The 13916-nt window shown below is 48.1% G+C and overlaps 1 long non-coding RNA gene across 1 annotated transcript; it reads left to right on the top strand.

The window, feature by feature from the left end:
• Positions 1-9959: 9959 nt before the first annotated feature.
• Positions 9960-13561, top strand: LOC134486309 (uncharacterized). Its single transcript, XR_010065118.1, has 2 exons — positions 9960-10435; positions 13344-13561. It is a non-coding gene; the product is annotated as an uncharacterized LOC134486309 (long non-coding RNA).
• Positions 13562-13916: the final 355 nt, after the last annotated feature.

The raw sequence follows: 13916 nt of genomic DNA on the forward strand, positions 1-13916 counted from the left end.
GTGGTTTTGGGTGCTACAAGAAAGCAGGCTAAGCAAGCCACGAGGAGCAAGCCAGCAAGCAGCACCCCTCCATGGCTTCCATGTCAGTTCCTGCCCTGAATTCCTGCACTGGCTTCTCTCAGTGATGGACACTGTTACCTGGAAATATAAGCTAGAAACAACAACAACAACAACAACAACTTTCAAACAACAAAATTCAACTCTTTCCTCTCTGAGTTGCTTTCAGTCACACTGTTTTTACCACAGAAAGACAACCCTATTAAAGACACCGCGCTTCTCTGCGTAGTCAGTGTTTGTCACATTTCCCCGGTGTCCTGAGTCACCTCTGGGCAGACCAGGCAAAGGCTGGGGGCCAGACGCGGAGTCTCCTCTCTCTTACTTGCAGCAGGACACTACTATGGAGGTAACATTGGGTGTTGGTTCAGTTGAAACCCAGAGGGTCTTCCTGCCTCAGGCCACTCAGCTCAGTCACCTGCTTTGACTGGAAGAAGGGAAGGGCCAAGAGGTTTCAAGAAACCCAAATACACGCCCCACCCCCACCCCACGCCATAGCGTTCAGGATTGGCTGAAGCATTCCATCAGCCTGCACTTGCCCGAGCTTCAGGGGCTGGGGCGAGGGGAGAGCAATGTTGTCACTTTAATTGCATTGGCATAAATATTTGATATTCAATAAATTAGATCTGGAGCAAGGAAAACATTCTTGCAAATGGATTTTTTTTTTTACCTGGAGCCCAGCCCCATTAGCAGAGGAGAGGAGGGCAGCCTGCCCCAGGGCCGGTAATTAACTCAAGTGGAGCAGAACTAAGCATTTCTGACAGCCTTCCTGGTCTAGAATTAACTGTCATCTCAGAGGGAAAAAGAAACTGTATTGTCACATTAAGGTTTTCGCAAGGCTCCGCTGCCATTGCCGGGCTGGGCGCCATCTCCTCCCGATACTCTAAGATACTCTAAGATGTGTTTCATCATTAGAGACAAGTTTAAAAGCGACTAATGATGTGTTTTATATCCACGCACCTGAATCACAGACTTCACCAAAAGAGAAGACATTAGCATGGTAATTCAATTTTTTTTCTCTCCCTTTTGGCAGATGTAATGAAACAAGATGCGGTGGGTGCCGTTAGAAGTCACAACACTGTGATATTTGAAGATAGCACCGTCTGGATATTTTTTTTTCTTTCTTCCCTCCTCTCGGTATCAGGACTTGCCTATAATGAGCAAAAGTTCAGACTGTGTCTGTCTTCACTATCTCCCCCCACCCCCCACCCCCATCTCTACCCAGCGTTTATGAAAGTAGCAATTGCTTCTGAGAAAAAGAAAACCGCTGGAGCTTGAAGCTCCTGCTAGAAGCCACTGCTTGCCTTCGTCTGTGGAAACCCAGACACCAGAAATTGGAGTTTTGCTGCGCTTCGCCCTGCCGACGTGTACTCAGGAGTTTATTTTTATAAGGTCGGAGAGCTCTCTGAGACTCAGCACACTGGCTGGAGAGGGATGGCTGCGTGTGTGTGTGTGTGTGTGTGTGTGTGTGTGTGTGAGCTGTGTGGGCAGGTGTGAGTGGTGTAGCTGTTTACACAGGCCATGCACACCCGGGTCTCCAGGGTTCCGTCCCTTTTGTTACTTATTGGCAGTTTCCCTTCTGAGTCTCAGAATGTTCTCCTTTCTATCTGGCTGGCCCTTGCCTTGACCTGGACACTGCCTTCTGTCTGTCTTACTCCCTGTGCCATAAAAGGTGAAGCCGTGATTCCCCTCCCACCAAGCTTTCTCGCTGGCACCCCAGCAGTGACCCCTGCTCATTATAATATTGGGATCCCATGCTGAATAAACAGAGCGCACATCATGGGGTCTAGTCAGCTTGGATACTCTTTTGGGTGACTTCCTCATTAAGTCTAAAAAACACCAAGTTTGGCCACACCCCTTGATTTTCTTCACCTCACTTCCTCCCCTGGTTACCTTCCAGAGGCCCTGACCCACCTCTAAGACCCACTGACACGCCACATTCTCTGTGAAGCCGTCCCTAACTCCCGTGGCCTGAATAATGAGCATTTACCCATCTATCAAAACATCCATCCATTCATCCATCCACCCATCTACCTGTCCATCCATCCGTCCGTCCATCCGTCCGTCCATCCATCCATCCATATTTTCAGCAAGCACTGAGTTTTTTCTGGTATCTTGTGTTGGGTCATGGTGACAACTTAGCAAAGAGATTCGAGGAGTCTCTGCAGGGCTCAGGGAGACAGGAAAGGGCCTCTAGAGAAAATGGAATCTGGGGGCTTGCAGGACATAACCATAGAAGGGGTGAGGGCAGCTAAAGGCTTAAATCGGGTCATGGGAAAGGGAAAGGGTTAAACGACAGGGAGGAACGAGATTCTGCTGGCTCCTTGCAGCATGGTGTATCTACAAGCAGGAACTACTCAGTACGGTGAGAGGCCACGGCTTAAAGGGACAGTGGAAGACTGTGGAGCACAGTGGATGAAAAGTCAGAGGGTAGAGATGGAAAGTTTCCTCGTGCTTTCCAGGGCGCATGGGTAATAAAGAGGAAGCACAGAGCCCAAGAGAACTAAGCCTTCCCATTTCCCAGATGCAGAAAATGGGGCTCCAGACAGCTAGCAGTACATGCAGCAGGAGATTGGCAGGGCTGGGATGAGCACAGGCAGGCAGCTCGGGAGTACACATGTTCGACTGATGAACTATGCAGCCTTTGCTCGAGCTAGGCTCAACCCTCCTCAGTGCCCTCTCTCAGCAGCCAACCTCTGGCTTAGGTCTGACTCCTCGGGGTATAGGAGACTGGGGGACCAGTGAGGACTGAAGAAAGATTTGAATTTGCAATAACATTCAAGAGAGAAATGGGACATAGGTTTTTGAGTTTTGTTTTTGTTTTTGTTTTTTTGTTTTTGTTTTTGTTTTGAAGGGAGTTCAGAGTCTTTGGAAGAGTAAGAAGAGTCTTCTACATTGAGCAGTGCAAGGGCCAAGGCAGGGAGCCTTTCCTGAGCGCCGATCCTGGGGAGATGAGAGACCCAGCAGCCCTGAGTCCAAGTGCCTCCCTCTGTCACAGCCACCTAAGTTTCCTATCTTAGCTGCCTCGCCCCTCATCTCCACATTTTACCGAGGTTTCAGCTACACGTGGTAAAAATACACCCATCTAAGCATTCGGCGTCACAACTGGTTTTTTTTTTTTTCTTTTTTTCGGAGATGGGGACCGAACCCAGGGCCTTGCGCTTACTAGGCAAGTGCTCTACCACTGAGCTAAATCCCCAACCCCCACAACTGTTTTTTTTTAAACGGTAAATCCTGTTTTTTAAAAACATTACAAAGCTAGTCCCGAGTTCCCATGTTCTCTACACCTGTTTTTCCTTGATGTTAATGTCACGCATTACCATAATACTAAGACACGTGCTCGTGGTTAGGAACAGAGTTCCAGACTGCACTTGGGTTTCACTAGCTCGTCCGTGCATGGGTCCTTCTGTTCTAGGATCCCGGGGTGCATTCAGCTCTCATGACTTCTCAGCCTTGTCCGCTCTGGGACAGTTCTCAATCTTCTTCTGTTTGTTCTGACCTTGACAGCTATGTTTGCCAAGTGTCTCTCTCTCCATTGGGGGTTGACTGGTGTTTTGTTTGAGATTAGACTGGAGTTGTGGGTTTGTGGGGAGGAGACGCGGACATCAGGAGCACATGGGGTCCACACGACTTCTGCTGGGATCCAGAGCACTTCTGCATATGTTCATGTGTGTGCAGATACACATGTGTGTGAGTGCTGGTGCCCATGTATATTGGCTAGTTTTTACTATCAACTTGAAATGAGTCACCTGGGAAGGAGTGATCTCAACCGAGGAGTTGCCTCCATCAGATCAGCCCAGAGACATGCGAGGTATTTTCTGGACTGCTAATTTATGTAGCTGCCCAGCGTGGGGCGGTGCCACCTGGGCAGGTGGTCCTGGCTTGTAGAAGAAAGTTGACTGAGCCTGCTCTGAGTGTAAGACCGTGCGCATCGGGTTTCTGATTTAAGTTCCTGCCTTGAGTTCCTGCCCCGACTGACCTGGAACTGGAAGATGAAATAAATGCTCTCCCCAAGTTGTGTTCGGCCATGGTGTTTATCCCAGCAACAGAAACCTAAATAGAACTATGTGCATATGTGTGAGCATGTATGTGGCAACCAGAGGGCAACCTTGGGTGTTGTTCCTCAATCACAACCCTTTTTGTTCTTTTTTTGTCCTTCCTTCCTTCCTTCCTTTCTTTCTTCCTAAAAAAAATTGTATTTACTTTTATTTTATGTGTGTGGGTGTTTTGCCTGCATGAACATCTTGGGCACCATGTGCAAACAGTGCCTGAGGAGGCCAGAAGAGGGCGTTGGGTCCTCTGGAGCTGGAATTACAAATGGCTACTAGCTGCCATGTGGGTGCTGGGCATTGAACCAATGCTCTTAACCACAAGCTCAGGTCCTCGGTTTTCTTTGTTTGTTTGTTTGTTTGCTTGTTTTAAGACGGGGTCACACTATGTAGCCTCAATTGGTGCTTTCAGGGTTCCTCTGGTTTGAGTGCTGGGATTAAAGGTATGTATTATCATTGCAGCCTTACCTGTTTTTCTGAGACAGGTAGGCAAGGCTGGCTGGCCGGCCAGTGAGCCCTAGCGATCCATCCATTTCTGTCTCCCAGTGCTGGGACTGCAGGTGCACGCCACCATATTCGACTTTCACGTGCATCCTGGAGACCGCAAGGTTTACTGTTGGAACACTCCTTAGCTCCAGTTTTTGGTAGCTCAGAATGCCTTCAAGCTTTCTGTCCTCCTGCTTTCCCCTCCCACCACCATGCCCAGCTGGATGGCTTTGTCAAATGTGCATACACCTGCATACCGGCACTGAAATCTAGATAAAGGAGACTTCCAGCTTTATCCAGAAAGGTTATAGACTTCCCGAGTGTTTCTCCCCATCCAGTCTCCGCCCCTGCCACAGATAACCGTTGTGTACCTTTCTGCCTGCTATGAATGGCCTTGATTGTGGGTGAGCTGCACAGGGCAGGATCACACACACGCCCTCTCCTTCACCTGCTGTTTTGGTTGTTTCAACTTCTGAACAGCAGAGTGCTTTTGAGACACACCCAGCGCTGATGGACGTGTGGGTAGGCCCAGCCCTGTCAGGGCTGTTACAGATAGAGCTGCCTAATACATTCTTGTGCATTTTCTCTGTGGGCATTTTGTGCTCTTTGGTTTGGAGAGCCCAAGAAGAGGTGGGGGAAACTTTCACCTCCTCTCTTTAGCTCTCCTCCCTCTCTCTCTCCCGAAGACGTTCTAAAAATACCTGCCTTCTCGCTCTCTGCAAATGGATGAAGGAAGAATAAAAGCCTTTAAGAGGAGCAGAGGAAAAAGCTCCTGCTAGGAGTTGGACATTTTGTGCATCAGCGAGTCTCAGCTCAGGCCCCTGATAGTGGCGCCGTCCAGGTCCTGGTGTCCATCCTGTCCCTCCTCACTAGTCTGACACCTCCATTCTGTACTCACGACCACACCAGACCCTTCGCCATGCTTTGACAAGAGAGATCTTTCCAAAACAGTAGCCAAGCCCCAACTGGCCATATGGCATTAAGCCCCCTCCCCCACAACCCCAAGCTTTCTTTTCTCTTAGGAAAACCCTCCAAATCTTCACTGTGGCTCTGCTCACCTGTCTGCCTCATTCTCCACACCCAAAGACTCTTGTCCCAGCTTTAGTGTCTCCACTGACTCTTTGCTCTCCCAGGAAGATCTGTGTAGCACACTCTGGTTCTTTAGGACTCTATTCTGTTGTCTGTCTGTGAAGGCCTTCCCTGACCACAGTTCAGGTATCAGTCCCTCTCCCTCCCACCTGTTCCCCCATCCCACCATGCTGCCTTCTGTCCTATGGGTATGCCTTTTCTGAACCTATATAATACGTAGCTTTTAACCTCTGACTTGCTCCTCTATCTCCTTCCATTCTGCTCTCCCTCCCTCCCTTATCTTTTATTCATTCTATAATCTGTCTGTCTGTCCACCCACCCCTTTGCAAGTTAGGGATGGAACCCATGGCTTTGCACTTGTCATACAAGGGGCTCTATCCCTGAACCCCATTCTTAGTACTGTGCCTGGCTACTTTCACGAACCAAAATGCTTTCAGAGCCCATTTGATAATATTCTATCACACAGCTGTAACACACTGCGCCCATTAACAAATAGCTCCACTCTTGGACTCTCGTGAGCTTGCTGCTTTGGGTATTTTCGCATTTGTTTCGATTCTCTTGGCTGTGTTCACAGGATGAAGCTCCTTAGTCACACAGTAGTTCTATGTTTAGATTTTTGAGTGACTGCTGCAAAGCAGCTATGAGTCTAAATTCTGACCGCCAGTGTGTGTTCTACTGCCACATCCTTGTCGTCTCTTATTTCTCTGTGTCTTGTTTTTAGCCACCTGAGTGGGTGAACCTGTTTCTCATTGAGGTATTGGTTTGTATTTCCCTAGTGACTGATAGTGCTAATCATTTTTCCAGATGTGCTTCCTGGCCATTGTAGAAATGCTCATTGAAATCCTATGTTCATTTTAAAGTTCAACTACTGATCTTTTTTGTTTTTTACTTATAAAGCTTTCAAGTACTCTGAATATTTGTCCCTATCAGATATGACTTACAAATATCATTTCCTCTTCTGTAGGATTGTATTGTTCTATTTCTTTTAGGTAGAAACCCTGAAATCATGGGTTATAAAACTTTCTGAAGTCTAATTTCTATTTATTTATTTATTTATTTATTTATTTATTTATTTATTTATTTAAATTGAAAAAAAATTATACAATATATTCCGATCGCACCTTTCCCCTCCCTCAGGTCCTCCCCACCTCCCGACCCAGAACACAAAACCAGAAAACAAAATATTTAAGCAAAATACCCAGAAAGAAAACAAAATGCCCAAACAAAGCAATATGTAAAGTCTAATTTTCTTGAAATATACATTACTTACACATTTGATGTTCTTTCTTTTTAAAAGAAGATTTATTTAAAAATTTTATTTCTGTGTGTCTAGGCAGATGTATGATGCTGTATGTGCATACGGATGCTGGAGAAAGGCTTCAGATCCTCTGGAGAGGGAGTTCCAAGAGCTGTGAACTCCCGTGTGGAACGCAGTTCTTTTGGAGCAGTGCATGATCCTAACTGCTTTCATGCTGTCTCTAAGAAGCTGTTGACTAGTCCAAGGTTATACAGACTTATGCTTAACTTTCTTCTAAGAGTTGCAGCTTACAGCCCTCATCCGTTTCAGATCAGTTCCTAACACATAGAAAAACAGGGCCTAGTCTCACCCTTTAGTTGGTGGATATCAAATGATCTTAGCTTCTTTTGTTAGAAAAGATTATTTTCAGGCTGCTGAGATGGCTTACAGGGTAAAGGCTCTTGCTACCAGGCCTGATGATCTGAGTTTGATACCCAGAACACATGCACATATGCACACACGCATACGCATACGCACACATGCATGCATGCATGCACACATGTGCACACTCATAAATAAACAAATGAGTTAATCTTAAAGGTTAGTCTTTACGGGGATCGGCAGATAGGTTAGGTCATGACTGTTCTCTAAGAGTTGAGCTCTGTCAAAGTGCTGGCCTGCTCCAGCTTTTCCAGTGTCTGTCGCTCTCTTTGAAATTCAGCTTTTTAAAAAATAAATGACAGGGCCTGGGGAGATGTAAGCACGAGGACCTGGGTTCAGATTCTGCAGCGCATACACACACACACACACACACACACACACACACACACACACCCATACACCACGCCCTCCCACCACACCACAATGACACACACACCCCCACACAGCATACATAGACCACATACCACACACACACCACATACACACCACATAGGCACACACACCACACACATATACACACACCACACACACCACACACCACACACATATACACACACCACACACACCACACACCACACACCACATACCACATACATACACACCACACAAACTACACAAACCACACACACATATACATACCACACACACACACATGCACGCACACACATACACACAGCCAAGCAGACAGGAGCTCCGGGAGCTCCTCCGACAGCCAGCTTTGCTCAGTCAATCCAGTGAAAGACCCTGTCTCAAAAAACAAGGGAGCAGTTGAGGAAGATACCCAATGTTGACCTCTGGCCTTCACATGCATATCCATACATGTGCATACATATGTGCACAGACATGGGCACTGTACACAGGAATGCACCCATTAACGTGTGCACACTCACACATGTACATACCAGCACTCGCTGAGCTGTATCCCCAGCCCTGGTTTATGGTCTTTTGTTATAGCAGCCCACGTGGGCTTGACATACAGGCAGGTTCTTTTTTTTTTTAAATATGCTTTTTACATCTATTTGTTTGTTTGTTTATTTATGTGTGTGTATCGACACATGTGGCACATGCTCATGCTACAGAAGATGTGTAGAGGTCAGAGGACGATCTCTAGGGGTTGATTGCTTCCTTTAACATGTGGTTTCTGTAACTCCCAGGCCTGGTGGGAGGTACCCTTACGCACTGGGACAGAAAGCTGACCAAGACTCACCGTCTCTAGTTCTCCTGGTTCTGGTGCACGCAAGATATAGGGACTGCGAGTGCGGCTCGGTAGCGGAGAGAGAGCCTTCTGTGCTGTGCTGCCAGCTCTGCCCGGTCTATTTGGGTAAGAGCTGCTTGGGATCAATTATGGATGAGGCTCTGCAGGAGAGGAGTAAGAGGGCTGTTGTCTACTTTGAAAAATTAATGGGAGCTGATTAATACGGCACGCAGACCCTTCTGCTTCAGCACAGAGAGGCACGGTCTCGGCAGGAGCTGGGGCGGGGGCAGCACCCTGCGTGTCTGTGTGCTGTGGGGTTCCACTCTAGACTCCCCTGGAGAAATCCGAACAGTTTGCCCAAAGCATGGTAAAGTGAGGGTGCTTACTTATTCTTAACTTACGATGTCTAATATGGAAAAGTAAAGCATTTACACAAGTTGATAGGTAAAGATAATGTTAACTTTTTTTTTGAGGCCAAGTCTGAAGCAACCCAGGCTGGCCTCAAATTTACTCTGTATCTGAGGCTAGCCTTGAACTTGTGATCCCCTGAGAGCTGAGACTGTAGGCGTGCACCATTACATTCAGCTTTGGATCAGTGTGTGTGTGTGTGTGTGTGTGAGTGTGTGTGTGTGTGTGTGTGTGTGCGTGCGCGCGAGCGCGAGTGTGTGTGTGCTCACCTGTGGAGGTCATAGGTCAACATCAGGTGTATCCTTCAGCGGCCCTCCACTTTAGTTTCTGTGATTTGTGTCTCTCACTGAACCTGGAACTCACTAATTTGACTAGCGTGGGGGATCTCTAGGGATCTTCCTGTCTGTGCCTCGGGGATGCTTTTTATATGGGGTAGTGGGGAACCAAACTCAAGTTTTCATGCTCATGTGGCAAGCAATTTACCACCTGAGCATCTTCCCAGAACTCCTGCTTCCTTCTCACCACCATTCTAAGTTTTTCACCTGCTGGGGAATCAGACCTAGGCAAGTGCTGTACCACCAAGCTCCTATGATGTAAGTACTCTACTACTGAGCCCATACTAGGTAAGTACTCTACTACTGAGCCCATACTAGGTAAGTACTCTACTACTGAGCCCATACTAGGTAAGTACTCTACTACTGAGCCCATACTAGGTAAGTACTCTACTACTGAGCCCATACTAGGTTAAGTACTCTACTACTGAGCCCATACTAGGTAAGTACTCTACTACTGAGCCCATACTAGCTAAGTACTCTACTACTGAGCCCATACTAGCTAAGTACTCTACTACTGAGCCACAGGCCCCTGTTCTCTAAGAACATGCTTTAAGGCCTTGGAGAAACTGAGATCCTGTGGAACTCACTCCAGCGTCTCAGCTGGCTGGCTCCCTCCATTGGATCTGGCTCTCTACATGGAGCCTGACCCTGGGACCCACCTCCAAAGCAGCCCTCAATCTGCAGGCTGTTGAAGCTGGATCATTATGCTGGGTCCCCCATTCTGTGATATCAACCCATCCGACACAGGCTAGCCTCCGACTTCACGAAGAATCGGAAACTGTATGATCCATTAGGCTTTGTCTGGTGTCTCGATCATCTTTCAAACACTGGGGCCCCGTGACTGGAAGAGCATGGGAGGGAAGGGTGGGACCCTTCCCCTCAACTTCAGCTGTGTGATTGAGGGCAAGCCGGGGCTCGGGAAGCCTTTTTGGTTTGGAGATGACTAATCTGGCTCTGGCCTGAGAATAATTCCAGTCTGGCTGGCTGGACGGCCCGTTTCCATGGTGACGGTTGTTATTGGTAACTGAATAAGCATCTCAGAGAACAGCTCTGGAGTTGATGGCTTTCCCTTCCAGTTGGAGTTGAGAGGAGCCAGGCTTGGGCTGAGATCCTCAGCGTGGACTCACTGCTGCAGTGTGAGGTCTGGCAAACTGAATCCACCTTTCTATTTCCCCCCTGAATTCTGCGTCCACAGAAGAAGACACAGACTAACTTGTTCTCTGTGTTCTAGTGTCTTCAGAGATGCTGAGGGGCACAGGGGCATACCAAACTTGAACCCTGATTTGTCAGCTCCTGAATTGCTTGCTCAGTTTACTGCCTTGCCTCTGTCCCGCCTGCCCCTCCCCCACCCGGAGCATACACAGAAGCCTTATCAGACCCCCCTCCCAGTGACACCATCAGCCTACTTAATTATATGCGGGGACAGTTAGCATATTCCACAAGTGACTGCTAGTCCAGAGACTATGCTAGAAATGGCTAGTCAGGGAGACTCCCTTAGATGAGGTGACCCCACAGTTATCAGGCAAGCAGGGCACAGAGTAACTGCAGAGATCTGCTGGCCAGGTCCTGTCTCAAATTCCTTGTGGTCCGCTCTACATTTCTTCTCCCTCCCAGAGAGGAACAGAAGCCAGACCACTCTGTGGACGGCCTCTGGCCATGGTGCTAATTCCCCATCCTCCCTCCCCCTTCCACTGCCCATCTCCCTCCGTTTCTCCCTCCCTTCTCTCCATCTCCTTTCTCCTCTTGCTCTGCAAAAATCATTTCAGCACAGTTTGCCCTTGTTGCTTTCCCATGAACTTTTTTGGAATATCTGTCAGGTCCAGAGCCGTGCTGCCTGCCGGCTGTGCAGAGTGGCTGTACAAAGCTTACACTTCAGTTCTTGAAGGTCCCATCCCACAGCAGAAAAAAGAAACATGTGTGGGTGCTGGCCGGCCACCCACATTCGAGGTGTGGTACTCTTCTTTGGGGACCTGTCTCAATGGCTTCTGATAGACCTGTTACCTCCCTCCACTGTGAAACTGCCTGCCTCCTTTTCTCCTTGGATGTGATTGTTGGGGTGGCTCCAAGCTCGACCCCAGGTGGCACTACCTACGGCTCCTTACTTCAGTTCTTACCTATTCTGCAGCTCCTCAGAGGAAACCTGCCAGCTCACGCCTCTGCTCCAGGCTATGGACCTGTGTCACTAGGGACCGTGCCACAGCTCCTAGATGACCCTAGAAGTTCATTTACAGTTGAACACCATTCTTCCTCACACCTCCACAGACCCCCGTGTTAAAGTGCTGCTCCTCAGTGTAGTGCTAATAGGCTCGAAGGAAACTTTAGAAGACAAGGCCTAGAGGGAGGCCTTAAGTCACTGGAGGCTCCTTGAAGGGAATCATGGGACCCTGACCCTGCGTTTTATCTCTCTTCTTGGCCAGGGCATGAATAGTTTGTTTTTTTTTCTATCACACTAATGAGCCTCACTGCAGACCACAGAGCGGGACCATGATCATGGCAGCAACTCTGGTGTTTGGTTATAAGATGACTCACCAAACCTTCTCTTCTGGTTCTCATTTCCTGCCTCCCGGACAGAGCTGCCCTTGCAATGGTCAAGGCAGGTGCCTTAATTAGGGTTTCATTGTGTGAAGAGACAACATGACCAAGGCAATTCTTTTTTTTTCCCCCCATTGGTGTTCTGTATCCATGCATGTCTCTGAGATTACAGACAGTTATGAACTGCCATGTGGGTGCTGGGATTTGAACCCGGGTTCTTTGGAAGAACAGCCAGTGCTCTTAACTGCTGAGCCATCTCTCTCCAGCCAGACCAAGGCAACTCTTATAAAGGAAAACATTTACTAGGGGCTGGCTTACAGGTTCAGAGGTTCCGTCCATTATCATCATGGTGGGAAGCATGGCAGTGTGCAGACAGACATGGTGCTGGAGGAACTGAGGGCTCTACATCCTGATCTGAAGGCAGCCTGGAGGAGAATGTTCAACACTGGGCGGAGCTTGAGTAGTAGCAGACCTCAAAGCCCACCCCCACAGTGACACACTTCCTCCAACAAAGCCACACCTACTTCAATAAGGCCACACCCCCTAATAGTGCCACTCCCTATGACCAAGCATTGAAACACATGGATCTGTGGGACCCAGACCTATTCAAACTGCCACAGAAATGGGGGCTTTTCCTCATACTTTCTCTTCCCCACTCCTACATCCAATTCCCCACCAATACCTGTTAGTTCGTTCCCGAAAGACATAGACTCTTCCCATATGGCCGCACCTTTGCACCACTGTCTTAATCTGCGTGGTGGGTGCTTGCTTGGAACTGCTATGCGTCCTTTGCAGCCCCTGACCATTGATACTATAGTTAGAATGTCTTTAAAATTCAAACGAACTTCCTCAGCCCCCGCCCCCTGCCTACCACCTCCCACACACCTCTCTGCTTCTTAAGATACGGGGACAGATGCGTCCACTGCTTTCAGTTTAGACCCAGACCGTTTCAACTCTGGTGGCAGGACAGCCATGATCCTGTGTGACTTGTGGGGCTGAGTCAGCAAAGTCTTTCCCCTGGGTTCAAAGCTCATAGATAGGGCTTTCCTGACTAAACTCCCTCCTGTTCCTGTGGAGCAGATGTGAGGGAGGCCCTGGTTGTGTGGGTTTCTTGAGTGTTAGTATTTAGGAAGAACCAGAATCTCTTTGGGTAGGGGGTGTGGTGTGAGGGCAGGCAAAGCCCTTGGTGGACAGGGTTCCTCTGACCCCTCTGCTTTTATACAGCATTGAATAGGTGCCCAGGTAAAGTCTACCCACCTCCGTGGGCCTCTATGTAAGAGCAGGCAAAGGTCAGCAGGGGGCTCATGGATGGCTGTGATGCAGACAAACACCAGAGAGAGGGATGCTATCAGAAAATTAACAGATGACAACCTCCACACAGTCAATTTCTAACCCCCTTGAAAGGATCTTTAGGCATCTAATTGACACATTTCGAGAGACACACTGACTAGTTAGACATCAATTGACACCCTTATTAAATATCAATTAACACATTCCCTAACTTGATATTTAATTAGCTTTCCGGAGCTGTTCTTTTAAGGGCCAATTAAACGCCTGGAATATTCGTACATGCTGATCCCACCGCTAAGCGATTGCCCATGAATCCTCGTCACGAGTCCTTCGAAGCGGATTTCAAAATACATGCCAGGACCGACAGCCAGAATTTTAAGATCCATCACTGCACGACTAACAAGCCGTATTCTCTCCAAGATTACAAATAAAAGGCATAAGCAGCTCTTGGACTGTGGGTAACTCTATTTCCTGATTGTAGAAAAACTGTTAAGGCAAACAACCCAGACCTCTGCCTCCAGGCAGAGTTGCGATGCATTTAATTGTGGTACTATTAACTATATATACATATCATGTACTAAAGTTCACAGTAGAGGTCACCAAGAGGTCACTGGGACAGTTCCACAGGGGAAGCAATCACGATGACCCAGGGGTCTCGGTGAAGTGGGGTGATTCATCAAAGAAGGATCTTACATCGGGGAACATTGTTTCCTGCTGTCCAAGGATGTCTTGTGGGCTAGCCTAGATTAACTTCAGACCATAGCTTAGGCTAGCCTGTGGATATTATAGGGTTCATATAG

The sequence above is a fragment of the Rattus norvegicus genome, chromosome 3 (genome assembly GCF_036323735.1).
Source record: "Rattus norvegicus strain BN/NHsdMcwi chromosome 3, GRCr8, whole genome shotgun sequence".
Taxonomy (NCBI): domain Eukaryota; kingdom Metazoa; phylum Chordata; class Mammalia; order Rodentia; family Muridae; genus Rattus; species Rattus norvegicus.